This window comes from Antechinus flavipes, chromosome 2 (genome assembly GCF_016432865.1).
Source record: "Antechinus flavipes isolate AdamAnt ecotype Samford, QLD, Australia chromosome 2, AdamAnt_v2, whole genome shotgun sequence".
Taxonomy (NCBI): Eukaryota; Metazoa; Chordata; class Mammalia; order Dasyuromorphia; family Dasyuridae; genus Antechinus; species Antechinus flavipes.
In genome coordinates, this window is record NC_067399.1 from 484026678 (window position 1) to 484040865 (window position 14188).

Consider the following 14188-nt stretch of genomic DNA (forward strand, 5'->3'; position numbering starts at 1 on the left):
ATTATAATTATATATATAATATATAATTACAATTACATATAATTATATGTATCTATTTATATACTTTTGTAATTATACTTTATTTTAACATTAATGCTTAAAAATCTTGAGTTGCAAATTCTCTCCTTCCCTCTTGTTCTTTTTTCACCCATTGAGAAGACAAGCAGCAATAGAATATCAATGATACATGCGAAATCATGTAAAATATATAACAAAGCATAGGTGGGAGCATTTTTAATGATGACCTACATGCAAGAAGTGGTCAGAAAGGGATATTAATCTAGAGAGAATTAGGAATGACTGATGGACTGCCTAACAGCTGTACTTTTATATTTAAGTGACAAACTGTACAGAGACCTAAGGGAAGATCTTCAACATGCTAGGGAGATTCTTTGTGAAGATCCATGAAAGGCATGAATGGGTTGTAATCTGGAGCTCTGGAATGAATACTCATTGATGAATATACAGGCTCATTGAAGTATAGAGATATAAATACAAAAAAGGAAAGAAAATAAAAGATATTTAGTAATTCTATAATTCTTATGATACTAATAGAAGCCAATTGTTCTTAAGTACTTTTGTGCTTGGAGCTGAAGGATATGAAGATTAAGAGTTAAAACTTAGGAACTCATAGGACAGTTAGAGTTTATACCTTAATAGTGGGTTACAAGACACAAATATATGAAATAATTAAAGAATCATATGAAATGTTTTTGTATCAAGAGCTGGATTCACCTGACTTTGGATTTCCTTGAGTTTGATCCCCAAATGAATGATATCGAAACATGAATGAGATTTCTGCTTCTCAGCTTTTCTTACCTAAGTCAGATCTTTCTAATTTAATTTGGCTTTTCAGAGAATGAGGAAGAGAAAATAAACAAGAGAAAATTCTTACATCTTTTAAATAAGCCACTGTTGCAGGCTACTGAGAAGAGAGAGGAGAAAGACTTTTTTTATGGCCTTCAATGATTTATTTTAGGTACTTCTGTCCCAGGAGTAAGGGAAAAAGCAGGACATGGAAAGGAGAAATCAAGAAGGAAAACAATCTTCTATGAACTTTTAATTCTAAATGTATACAAAGTAATTACAAAGCTGTCTTCCCATAAGTCTTTCAGACTGGAGTAATGAATTAGTAGCACTCATGTAAGGAAAGAAGGCCGATTAGAACAGAAGATGGGGCCTTTGATCAATAGCAACACAACTTTCTCATCTTCTGTGTGTCTTCGGGATGAACTATTTACTTAGACTTGATTTTAATTTACTAGTTAGCAATTAGAGCTTGCTAAGAGGGAGACTCACTGGCTTTATGCTGCCCAATTATCTTTGGAAAATGTATTCCAGTGATTTGAACTTTTAATTGCAGCTTAAATCAAATGCTCATAGACTCAGAAGCCATCGAGTGGATGGTACCAGCTAATGATATATGGCAACCATTGTCACCAATTTCCAATTCAGAAGGAAAGAGACCCAGAGTCAGGAAAGAACTCCTTCCTTTAATTCTTTCCTTCTGTTCCCTTTTCTTTTCACCTGAAACCTTTGAAGACACTTTTACCATAAATCTACTTCAAAGCTGATACCTCAGCAGTGTCTCAGATCCTAAAGTTCATTTCAAAATGGCCTAATATAGGACAGTGGCCAAATTTTGTTTATAGAGATCCATACCTTATGTTAACTGGCTTTGAATGTTAGAGAAGGCCAGAGTATTCACACTCCAACAATTCTGGATCAAGGGAAATTTTCTTTGGAATTCAAATTCACCAAATGGATTCATGTTTCTGAATTCTTTATGCTACAGATCTCAGATCTATAACACAGATCTATGGTCTCCCACAGTGAAAGGGGTGTAAATCGTTGGGACTAATTCATGTATATAGATAGACCACATGTGAGAGCCAGGAGCAAGGCAAACCTCCTTCAGTTCAACTCACTGTGTTTAATAAAAGATTGTCTTCATCTTATGAACAACCAATTTGCCCATTATCTGCAGATAGTATAGACTAGATGTCTTTAACTTAAGCCATAGTGCCATAGGCTAGAGACTTCTAAAGCAATTTGGTGTTCTCTGAAGGAAGAGAGGAGGTTATTGTAGTATCCAAGAGACAGTTTTTTTTAAAACCCAAAACAGTTTACTAAAGAGGCTAGTCCTTTTGCCAGATGTTTTCATTTCAGCATCTACCTTTGACTTGGGAGAAATCAAAGGTTATCCCAGAATCACAAAAAAAGTTAGAGCTGGGAGAAATCTTAGAGATCATGAAGTCATAGGATCATAGACCTAGAGATGATAAGAACTTCAGAAGCCATCTAGTTTAACCTGTCAAGTAAATGATTTATCCATGGTAGGTTAATGGGATAGCCAGGCTCTAAGCCTAGAGTTCTTTCCAGGACATAAAACTACCAAAAGTTTGTCCTATAATACCAAGGTTGGTGTTTAGGAGTCTTTTCTATGGCCTTGTTGTTGCTCTTCAGTGGTTTCTTCTCTCATTTCTGAGAGATTTTGGGATTTTCTTGGCAAAGGTTTTGGAGCGGTTTGCCATTTCTATTTTCACTTCATTTTAAGATGAGGAAACTGAGGCAAACAGGGTAAGTGACTTACCCAGGATCACATAGTTAGTATGTGTTTGAAGCCAGATTTGAACTGAGGAAGAGGAGTTTCAGTGCACCACTTAACTGCCCTTTCTATGGTCTAGTAAACCAAATATCAGGATACAGACCATGAGCCAGGGCAGCACATGGACTAGCTAGGAATAGACTTCTTCCCTCCTTAAGATACTTCCATTATCTTCCTTATGTAGAACCTGAAAAATGTGCAGACTGTCTTTCTAGGTGTTATAGGAGGATGGATTCTGTGACTTATTTTAGACTTAATCCCATCAGATGGGAATGACACCATTTTCTTTTCTTTTCCCCAGAGGTAAGTAAAGAGATCCAATGGAAACAGCTGCCAGAGGCCCTCTAGAAGACCAATTTAATATTTGGAACACTACTTAATTTTAGGAGGTATCTAGGGAGAGATATAAAACTAGGGAAGACAGAAGGAGATGGAAAGAAAAGAGAGAACATTGGAAAAGTAGAATAAGAAGAATAAACTTAAAATTCAAGATGATTCAGCAAATACTTATTAAACTCCTACTATATGCAAGGCACTCTGTTAGGCTCTAAGTTTGTCAAAGTAAACTCTGCCCAACTCCCAAATCCACACAATTATTACCCTCAAGGAGCTTACTTACTGAGGCTAAAGTTTGGTATTTTTCCTTTTCCAAAGTTACAGTACTTGTCTATGTGAATGTGTTTTTTCTTGCCTATGTCTGTTTCAGTGTTCAAGTTAGTTGTTATATTTCTTTTTTTCTTGGATACATTTATAAAACTATTGATTCCTTTTGTTTTTATATCATAGTCATTTCTGGACATGTTCAACCTCACCTAGAGAGTTTTTTCTTGTAGCAAAGAAAAATAGTTAAGGAAAACTAAATGACAGCTACTGCATCTGACAGCATATGTGACATTCTGCACCCTCCTAGGAAAGGAGAGAGTTTCCTCATTTTTTAGTGTGACATTTATCTGCCATCTCTTTTAAGGTGTTTTCTGCTTTTTTTTTTTTCATTTAAAAACTATAGTAGGGATTTGCCAATGGTGTGAGGTTGGTTAGAGGAAAGGGAGGAGATCCTAGATGCAAGTTTGGGGAGTGGGACTCTGAAAGCATGGCTTTGGAGAGGGGAAAGACAGTTGGAAAGCTGGCATGTGTGTAATACGGCTTTTTATTGTATTTGAGCTGTTCTGGAGAAAATCACTGGTATGAAGTCACTTCAAGGGCCCAGCAAAAAAGCGGCAGCTATACAGAACTCCCACTCTTTGTGTACCTTGCCTGTTCCTTAGATGTGAGCTTTTGGTAAAGTGTAAAGTCACTGGGAGCCAGACATTTGCCAATTAGTATCATGCTATCTTTCTTCTTAACATAGTCTATGTTGGGAATCATGTTACCCATGAAGAAAACAAGCAGATGCCAGGCATTCTCCTCCTCCTCCTCTTCCCCTCCTCTTCTTCTCCCTCTTCTTCTTCCCCTTCCTTCTCCTCTCTTCTCCTCCCCTTTCTTTTCCTTTTTTTCCCTTTCCTTTCCTTCCCTTTCTTTTTCTTCCCTTCCCTTCCTTTCCCTTCCCTTCCCTCTTTGCCTTCCTTTCCCATATATCCCAAGTTCCTTTTTAATCATTCATCATGTGTTTTGTAATCCTTTTTGGAACCTGTTTATATAATCTATGAAACCTCTTTGAGATCATATGTTCTATATAGTGAGAGGCCACTTGTACTCATCTGTGGCTCCACTAAAAAAAAAAGAAAAGAAAGAAAACTATCATTGAGCTAGCAGCCTGGACACCCAGATTTGATCCAAACTCATTGTATGACTTTGGCTGAGTAATTTATCTTTTTTGGGCCTGTTTATTCACCTGTATTCCCATCAAATAAGGATGTTAGTATTGACCCTGTCTATTGTGTAGGCTTGTTAAGTAGAACTTTTGTTTGGAACTCCTTTTGTAGTAGTTTAGCATATAGTGCCCTAGGATAGGAGGTGCCTCTTTGCCACCTCCTCTATCCCCCACCTCTTAAGCTGGGGATATTCTGTGGTAGGGTTGAACCTGATAATAACAGTGCTTCATGATTAGAAAGGTCTCTGACAGCATTATCTCATTTTGATCTTCATGGTAGCTCTCCAAGACAGGTAGGTCAGAATTGCTCCAGTTTTATAGATGAGGAAATTGAAGTTCTTGAGAGAGAAACTGAATCCCTTGACTAGTGTTAAAGCTTAGATTCCAAACCAATTCTTTTGACTCAGTTCTGTTCACTTTCCACAGTGCCTGTGGTTCTCAGGTTCCCAATTTCATATTGGGCACTGCCCAGAGTCATGAGGACTTGGGCAGCTGTTCTCAGTTGATAAGAGAGTCTGACTAGTGACAGAGTCAAAGAAACCAGCCATGTCTTAAGTAGCTAGCGGTGTCCTTTAAGAGCTAGTGTGGAATATTTGATAAAAATATGATGAGAGATCAGAGGACAGTGAATCCTATTTAGGGGGAAAATCTCCTTTGAAAAGCCTCGGGTAGGTCATGTTTTTTTCATGCTTGTCAACGAGGCTGAATAATTTGCTTAAAATAAATAGGAAAGAATGGCAAGTTGCTATACAAGGAGAATGGATCAGACTCTTGACTAAATACTCACCTTGTTCCAGTTCCTCTGAAGCTCCTGGCCAGGAGATGCTGTACTTTATAGAGTCTTTCTTATTAAAACCAGCTCGATGACTTCTTGGCAAAGTCACAAGAACACTCTGGTCTTGGCTTATTCACGAATTTCCAATACAAATAGATTTGATTCATTACCGATGTTGAAAAAACCCAGGTTTCAAATTTGTCAGGTTCTGAAACACCAGCCAAATGAGTTTAATACCTCCTCATTGTTGTCTTTATTAAGCCTCTGTTAAGCCAATCTTGGATAATGATGCTGCTCTGTCAGCGGCCTTTTAATAAAGTAAGCTTGCCTGTAAGATAACCTCTCTAGGGAGACTGAGCTCAGGCCTGCAAGGGGCTGAGATGCTGGTGATAGCCCTGAGATCTTAGCCGAAGACACAGGGAACAGGGCTAATCGCTTCCTTTCTGTGATACTCAATGATGTTTGATAGGAGGGCCTTCGAAATGAGTTTTCTGAGTCAGCTGACAATTCTCTTTCTGTCCTTCAGATTCTTAAAGGGAGAAAGTCTACCTCTTCTTATTCAGCTATCATCATCCATTCTCTTGGCAGCAAGGTAGCCAAGTCCTTCAGTTACCTCCACCATATGTGTCTCAGAGTATGGATGAGGAGGGGGACTCCACAGGGACCAGCCAACCCTCCCTGGCTTTCCTGTCTATAAGCTCTGAGAGTACTGTAAATGATTGAGTAAAGACCAACCCTGGGAAAACTGGAAAGCATGTCTTCAGACTCTCCTCATAATTAGCACCCAGTATCCTTATTTTCTTTTACTGCAAGGTCCCATACCCAGGGCTTTTAAGCTACATCTCAGATTCCAACATTGCACTTTCTTCAGTAGCCCATCTCAATTAGCTACACTGAATCACAGTATCTTAGAGTCTCAAGCAACTTCAGTGGTTAAACAATATCACCTGAATAAGAACATAGCATTCTTGATAGATGTTATTATTTTTTTTTTCACTTGAAAATCTCCACTAATGGGGAAGGAAGGAAATAAGCATTTATTGAACATTTACTATGTGTCAGGCATTGTGCTAAGTACTTGACAAATACAATAATCCTGGGAGATGGGTGCTAGGTGTACTCTTATTTTATAGTTAAAGAAATTGAGGCAGACAGAGATTAAGTGACATGAAGAATCATTATAGCTAGTAAGTATCTGAGGCTGAATTTGAACTCAGATCCTCCTGACTCCAGGTCTGACACTCTGAGCCACCTAGTTTCCTCTCCTGAGGAGCCCAATTTCCGCTCAAGGCAGCTCACTATATTAAAGATAATTCTAATTGTTTGGAAGGCTTTCCCTACACAAAGTTGAATTCTGCCTCCTTGTCATGTCTACCTGTTGTTTCCAGTTCTCCCCTCTAGGACTAAGGAGAAGAAACAAAATCCTTATGTATGAAAACCCTTTCAGTAACTGAAGACAAGTAACATGTAGCCCTATTAATGCTAAGTTAAATACTTATGGAGTTCAAATCTGGTCTCAGACATTTTCTAGCTGTGTTACAAATCTAGCTGTGTGGGCAAATCATTTAACCACATTTGCCTCAGTTTACTCATTTGTAAAATGAACTGGAAAAGTAAATGGTAAACCATTCCAGCATCTTTGCCAAAAAAATCCCAAATGGAATCCCAAGTTGAACACACTTAAACAACTGAACAACAATAATACTAAGTGAAATCAATCCATCTCAGAGAGTTAGCATTCTCTGTTTATAATAAATTAATTCATTTGGGAGAGCCCCAAATTATCTTTGCCTATCTCAGTAGAAAAGTATATAGACCCTGAAAACTATGAATCATTTAATGAACAGGTCATGTTTGAAGAGAGCTAACTTCCGGTAATTTCATGTGTAGCTTCATTTTCTTAAGTCAGACAAAGATGGGGATCTAGTAGATGGAAGTCAGTCAAGATTTTTTTGTATCCTCCTTGTAGAACAAAAAGGTCATGGAAGACAATGATATAGTCTCAAATTCAGAAAGATATGGATTCATGGGCTTCTTTTGATGAAGGCTGTTTGACCTTGAGTAGAGTACCCTAAATGAGGGCTTTTTAAACTTTTTCCACTTGAAAAAGTTTTATGTGACCCTAGATATATATAAATATGTAAAATAGGTATACAAATCAAACATATAATAAATCACAATTTTGTGACCCCCACAATCAGTTACAAACCCCATATGGGGTCACAAACCATAGTTCAAGAAGCTAGACTCTAGATAAATTGCAAAGACAGTACTGATTGCGTTGGTAGATATTAGTTTCCATACTGAGGTGTTCCTTACACTCATACAATTATGGAGCCAGTCCTTATCATTATCACTTTTAAAGTATATTTCTGTGGTTTAGTATTATTCAATAAATCCTTAGTTAGATCCCTTGAGTGCAAAGCTTTATATCTGTTTCTTGAAACTAGAAATCTGACTGGCACATTTGATATCATAAACAGGGCAATAAAAGGGAATAGATTCAATCACCTTTATCTAAGATGAGAAACTTTAAGGGCAAGATATTGACAGCATGGAACATGTCAAATTGACATGAGTTCCAGGTTGGAGGAATCTAGACCTATTATTTCCTATTGACAGAAGCTTTCCAGCTGTTTTCTACAAATGAATAAAATAAAGAATGCCCTATAAAGGGAAGAGAATTAACAGATATGACAGAAGTCAAGAAACAAAACCTAACTGTGGGAAATAAAATCATTATAGAAATTATTAAGGCTGCACTTGGCCACTTAAATTTTTTAAAAACATTTTTATTTAAAGTTTTGAAATCCAGATTCTCTTTCTTCTTTTTTCCCCTCCTCTCCTCCCTCTGACAATCAGATATATTATGCTAATTCAATTATGTGAAGCATTTCCTTATTAGTCATTTTGAATAAGAAAACTCAAATAAAAAGAAAAATAATGAAAGAAAGAAAGAAAATGAAAAAAAAGCAGGCTTCAGTCTGTATTCAATCAATATCATTTTTTCCTCTGGAAATGTATAATGTGCTTCATCGTTAGTCTTGTGGGATTGTCTTGGATCATTGTATTGCTGAGAATAACTGTCATTTACTATTCTTCAATGAACAATATTGCTATTACTGTATACAAAGTTCTTCTCGTTCTTTTTCACTTCAATATGCATCAATTCGTGTAAATCTTTCCAGGTTTTTCTGAAATCATTCTGCTTGTGATTTCTTAAAGCACAATAAAATTCCATACAATCATATATCAATTTATCTAACCATTCCTTAATTGATGGTTATCTCCTTGATTTCCAATTCTTAGTCACCATAAAAAGAGCTTTGATAAGTATTTTTGTACAAATAGCTCCTTTCCTCCCTTTCTGGATGTTTTTGGGATATAAAACTAGCAGTGGTATTGCTGGGTCAAAGGATATGCACAGTTTTCTAGTTCTTTGGGCATAGTTCCAAATTATTCTCCAGAATAATTGGATCAGTTCACAACTCCATCAAGAGTACATTACTGTCCTATTTTCCCATACCCCTCCAACATCCAGCATTGTTCATCTGACCTATTAGCTACTCTGCTAGGTGTGAAGTGGTATCTCAGAGTTGTTTTCATTTGCATTTCTCTGATCAATAGTGATTTAGAGCATTTTTTCCTATAACTATAGATAACTTTGATTACTTTATCTAAAAGCTGCCTGCTCATATTGTTTGACCATTTATCAGTGGTCTATCACTTCTCTATATATTTAAGAAATAAGATCTTTATCAGAGATATTTGTTGCAAAAATTTCCCTCCAATTTCTTGCTTTCTTTATACTTTTGGTTGCATTGGTTTTGTTTGTACAAAACCTTTTAAAATATTATATAGTCAAAATTATCTATTTTACATTTTGTAATGCTGAGAAATTTTGGTCCTAAATTCTTCCCTTATCTATACATCTGACAGATAAACTATTCCATGCTCTCTTAATTTTCTTATGGTATCACTCTTTATGTGTAAATTATGTATCCATTTTGACCTTATCTTGGTATATGATGTGAGATGTTACTCTATACCTAGTTTCTATCATAATGTTTTCCAGTTTTCCCAGATTTTTTTTTTTTAACAAATAATGTTTTTTTTTTTTTCCCAAAAGCTTGGATCTTTGGGTTTATCATATATTATATTACTATGGTAATTTACTATAATATAATTTGAATCTAACCTATTCCATTGATTACAACTCTTTTCTCAGGCAGTACCAGATATTTTGATAATTACTGCTTTATACTATAGTTTGAGATATGGTACAACTAGACCACTTTCTTTCACATTTTTTTTTTCATTGATTTCCTTGATATCCTTGAGCTTTTGTTCTTCCGGATGAATTTTGTTATTATTTTTGAGCTCTATAAAATAATCTTTTGACAGTTTAATTGGCATAGCACTGAATAAATAGATTAAGTAGAATTATCATTTTTATTATGTTGGCTCAGGCTATCCATGAGAAATTATTTTTCCAATTGTTTAAACCTGACTTTATTTGTGTGAAAAAGTGTTTTATAGTTATATTCACATAGCTCCTGTAATCATATAGCTCCTGGGTTTGTCTTGGCAGGTAGACTCCCAAGTTATTTTATATTGTCTACAATTATTTTAAATAGAATTTCTCTTTCTATATCTTGCTCCTGGACTTTGTTGGTAATATATAGAAATGCTGATGATTTATATGGATTTATTTTATATCCTGCAATTTTGCTAAAGTTGTTAATAATTTCAAATATATTTTAGTTGACATTCTAGGATTTTTGAATTATTACATCATATTATCTGCAAAGTAATAATTTTGTTTCCTCCTTGCATATTCTAATTCTTTTAATTTCTTTTTCTGTTCTTATTGCTCTAGGTAATATTTCTAGTACTATATTAAATTATAGAAGTGACAATGGACATCCTGGCTTTACTCTTACTGCAATTGGAAGGCTTCTGACTTATCCTTATTACAGATAATGCTTGATGATGATTTTAGATAAATATTACTGCTCATTTTAAAGTAAGCTCCATTTATTTCTATGCTTTCTAGTGTTTTTAAAATGGAGTGTTTATTTTTGTCAGATTTTTCTGCATCTATTGAGATACTTATGATTTCTGTAGGTTTTGTTATTAATATCATAAATTATATCAATAGTTTTACTAATGCTGACATAATTCCTGATATAAATTCTATCTGGTCATAGTGTATGATCCTTGTGACACAAAAATTTAAAAGAAAATACTAGAAAAAAGATTATAGCAACTTTTGCTAGTATTTTATTTAAAATTTAAAATTTTGGAAATTGGTCTATGACTTTCTTTTTCTGTTTTGATTCTTCTTGGTTTGAATATCAGCACCATATTTGTCACATAAAAGGAATTTGGTAGGACTCCACTTGTTTTTCTACCTACTGTGTTTCCCCGATAATAAAACACTGTCATTAATTTTTTTGTACAGAAAAACACCAGAGGGCTTATTTTCAGGGGAGGGCTTATTTTAATGAACATTGACAGCAATTTTAATAAACAGGTAAATGTGAACAAAAAAAAGTACTTTTATTCAATAATGATCATGTCATCTTCTTCAACAACATCATCATAAGTGTCCATACCCTGAATTCCGTCCTGGATGTCTTGAACCTCTATTTCCTTCAGAAAAAGTGGACCCAATCTGTCATGTCCAGCAATATAGCTCTCTTTAAATGAACATGTCTTGTCCAGGTCACCTGTTCATAGTGCCTTGGTGACACAGCTGTCAGTAATTTTATCCCATGACTTCTTCACCCAAGTCATGACTTCTTGCAGACAGGGCTTCACAAAGTTTCCACGCTGATTTCTTTCCATTCTATTTTCAATGTAGTCATTGACTTCCATGCACAAATGGTCCTTGAATGGCTTGTTTATTGCAATATCAAGGGTCTGGAGATAGGCAGTCATTCCTGCAGGAATCATTCCTTGATCTATTCTTCTCTCTGCAAGGAAGTTCTTCATTTCTTTAATGCAGTGAGTGCTGGCTGAATCCCAGATTATCAGACCTCTTTGGTTACCTCGCATAACAAGTGGCAGCATTAAATCAACCCACTTTCTTATAATGGCTTGTGTACACCAAGCTTTTTCGGTTTCAAGAACGTAAATGCCTGATACACGTTCAATCTTATCTTTCTTGCCCTTACTGATGATTAGAGGTGTGGCTTTCTTTCCATCCAAACGAATCGCCAAAACACAGGTGACCCGGGCAGACAGAATAATAAAATTATGACCATCAGTCCTTCTTTTCACTCCATCATGCCCCTCAATAATGTTTTAACCCCATCATGCTCCCTGAGTGCTCCTTCTATCCTCCATGATGCCCCCTGAGTTCTTCTTTTATCCTCCATCATGCCCCTTTTATCCTCCATTATGCCCCCTCACTCCTACTTACATACTGGGTTTTTATGTTGTCCTGCCTCAGCTCTCCTCCGCGGCACTGCTCTCAATGGCGCCAGCAAGCAAATCACTGGGGAAGAACAGGATGACGTGCTCACTGCTGCAGCTCTGATTGGATGCAGCTCGGAGCGTGGCATTCGTTTCACTGGGGGGAGGAAGGGGGGGGACGGTGCATACAGAGGGTACCATAATGTAGCGTGTAGCGCAGGGGATCACTTTCACTACAGTAGCAATCTCAATAGAGCTTATTTTGGGGGGAGGGCTTATTTTAGAGGAATCTTACACAGTAAGGGGAGGGCTTATTTTCTGGATAGGTCTTATTATCGGGGAAACATGGTAGTTGTTATAGTGTTGGGATTAATTGTATTATAAATGTTTGGTAGAATTTGCTTGTGAATTCATTTGGCCCTGGACATTTTTTCTTAGGGATTTCATTGATGGCTTGTTAAATTTTTTTTTCTGAGATTAGATTACTTAAGTATTTTATTTTTTCTTCTATTAATCTGGGTAATTTATATTTTTGTAAATATTTATCTATTTTATTTAGATTATCAAATTTATTGGCACATAATTAGGCAAAATTAGCTCCTAACACTTTTTAAAAATTCCTCTTCACTGGTGGTGAGTTCACTCCTTTCATTTTTGAAACAAGTAATTTTGTTTTCTTCTTTCTTTTTAAAAATCAAATTAACTTTTATTTTTATTGTTTTTTTATTTTTATTGTTTTTTCACAGTTTTTCAAAAATAGCTTCTACTTTTATTTATTAATTCAATGTTTTTCTCACTTTCAACTTTATTAATTTCTCTTTTGATTTTCCAGGATTTCCAATTTAGTGTGTAATTGAGGATTTTCTACTTTTTCTTTTTTTAGTTTTTTTTTTAGTTGCATGGTCAATTCATTAATCTGCTTTTTTAAAAAATTTAATTAATGTAAGCAATTAGAGATATATATTTCCCCCTAAGTACCATTTTGACTATATCCCATAAAGTCTTGGTATGTTGTTTCATTATTGTCATTTTTTAAATGAAATTATTGTTTTTATGATTTACTTATTGTCCCATGTTTTTAGGATTAGATTAATTTCTAATTAATTTTAATCTTGCTTTCCATTGTCCATTATTGAATGTTGTTTTTAAAATTGCATTATGTTCTGAAAAGAACTATTCTTGTTTTTCTGCATTTGATTGTAAGGTTTTTGATGTCTTAATACATGGTCAATGTATTATACCTATGAGAAAAAATATATTTTGAGAAAAAAGTATATTCTTTTCTATTCCCATTGTTTTCTCCATAGATCTATTATATCTAACTTTTCCAGAATTTTATTCATCTCCTTAACTTTTTTCTTTTTTTATAATTATTTGATTCTGAAAGGGGAAAGCTGAGGTGTCCCACGAGGATAGCTTTGATATCTAATTCCTCCATCAATTTCTCTTTCAGAAATTTAAATTCTATACTATTTGGTGCATATATGTTTATTATTGATATGACTTCATATCCTTCATTTTTTATCACCTTTAATTAGATAATTTTTATTTTTCTTTGTCTGGAATCTGCTACTCCTCTATCTTTGCTTCAGTTGAAGCATGATAGATTCTATTTCAGCCCCTTACTGTTTCTTTGTGTATATCTCTCTGTTTTAAATATATTTCTTGTAAATAATACATTGTAAGATTCTGTTTTTTTAATTCATTCTGCTATTGTATTCTGTTTTATGGGTGAGTTCATTGCATTCACATTTATAGTTATGAAAAATAACTACATTTCCTTCCATGTTATTTTTTCACTTCCACTTCACAACCTCTTCTCACTATACTTTTTCCCTCCTCATTAGTATTTTACTTTTGATCATCACTTTCCCCAATATGCCCTCTCTTTTGTCAGTCTCCTTTCTCCCTACTATTTTCCCTGTCCCTTTTTACTTGATTATAGGGTAAAATAGATTTCTACAACCAACTAAGTGTGTATCTTATTCTGTCTTTAAGCCAATTTTAATGAAAGTAGTTTAAGCTTTGCCCTCCATCCCAATCTCCACTTTTCTCTTCACTTTAATAAATTTTTCACGCTTCTGCTCTGTGGGTTAATTTACCCCATTCAGTCACTTCTTCTTTCTGTCCATTTTTTTTTTAATTTATGAAGGATTATGTTCAGTTTTACTGAGTAGGTGATTCTTGGTTATAATCCTTATTCTTTTACCTTTTAGTATATCATATTCCAAGCCCCATAGTTCCTTAATGTGGAAGTTGCCAAAACCTATGTAATCTTGACTGTAGTTCTGCATATCTGAATTGTTTCTTTTTTGACTGCTTGCAATACTTTCTCCTTGATCTCTGTGATTTTGAATTTGTCTATGATATTCTTGGGAGTTTTCATTTTGGAATCTCTTTTGGGTGGTGATTGTGAATTCTTTCTTTTGATTTTTATTTTGTCCTCTGATTCTAATATATAAGGGAAATTTTCTTTGACACTTTCTCAAAAGAAGTTGTCCAGGCTTTTTTGTTTGTTTGTTTTGTTGTTGTCATGGCTTTCAGGTAATACAATACTTTTTATTTCTCCAGGACC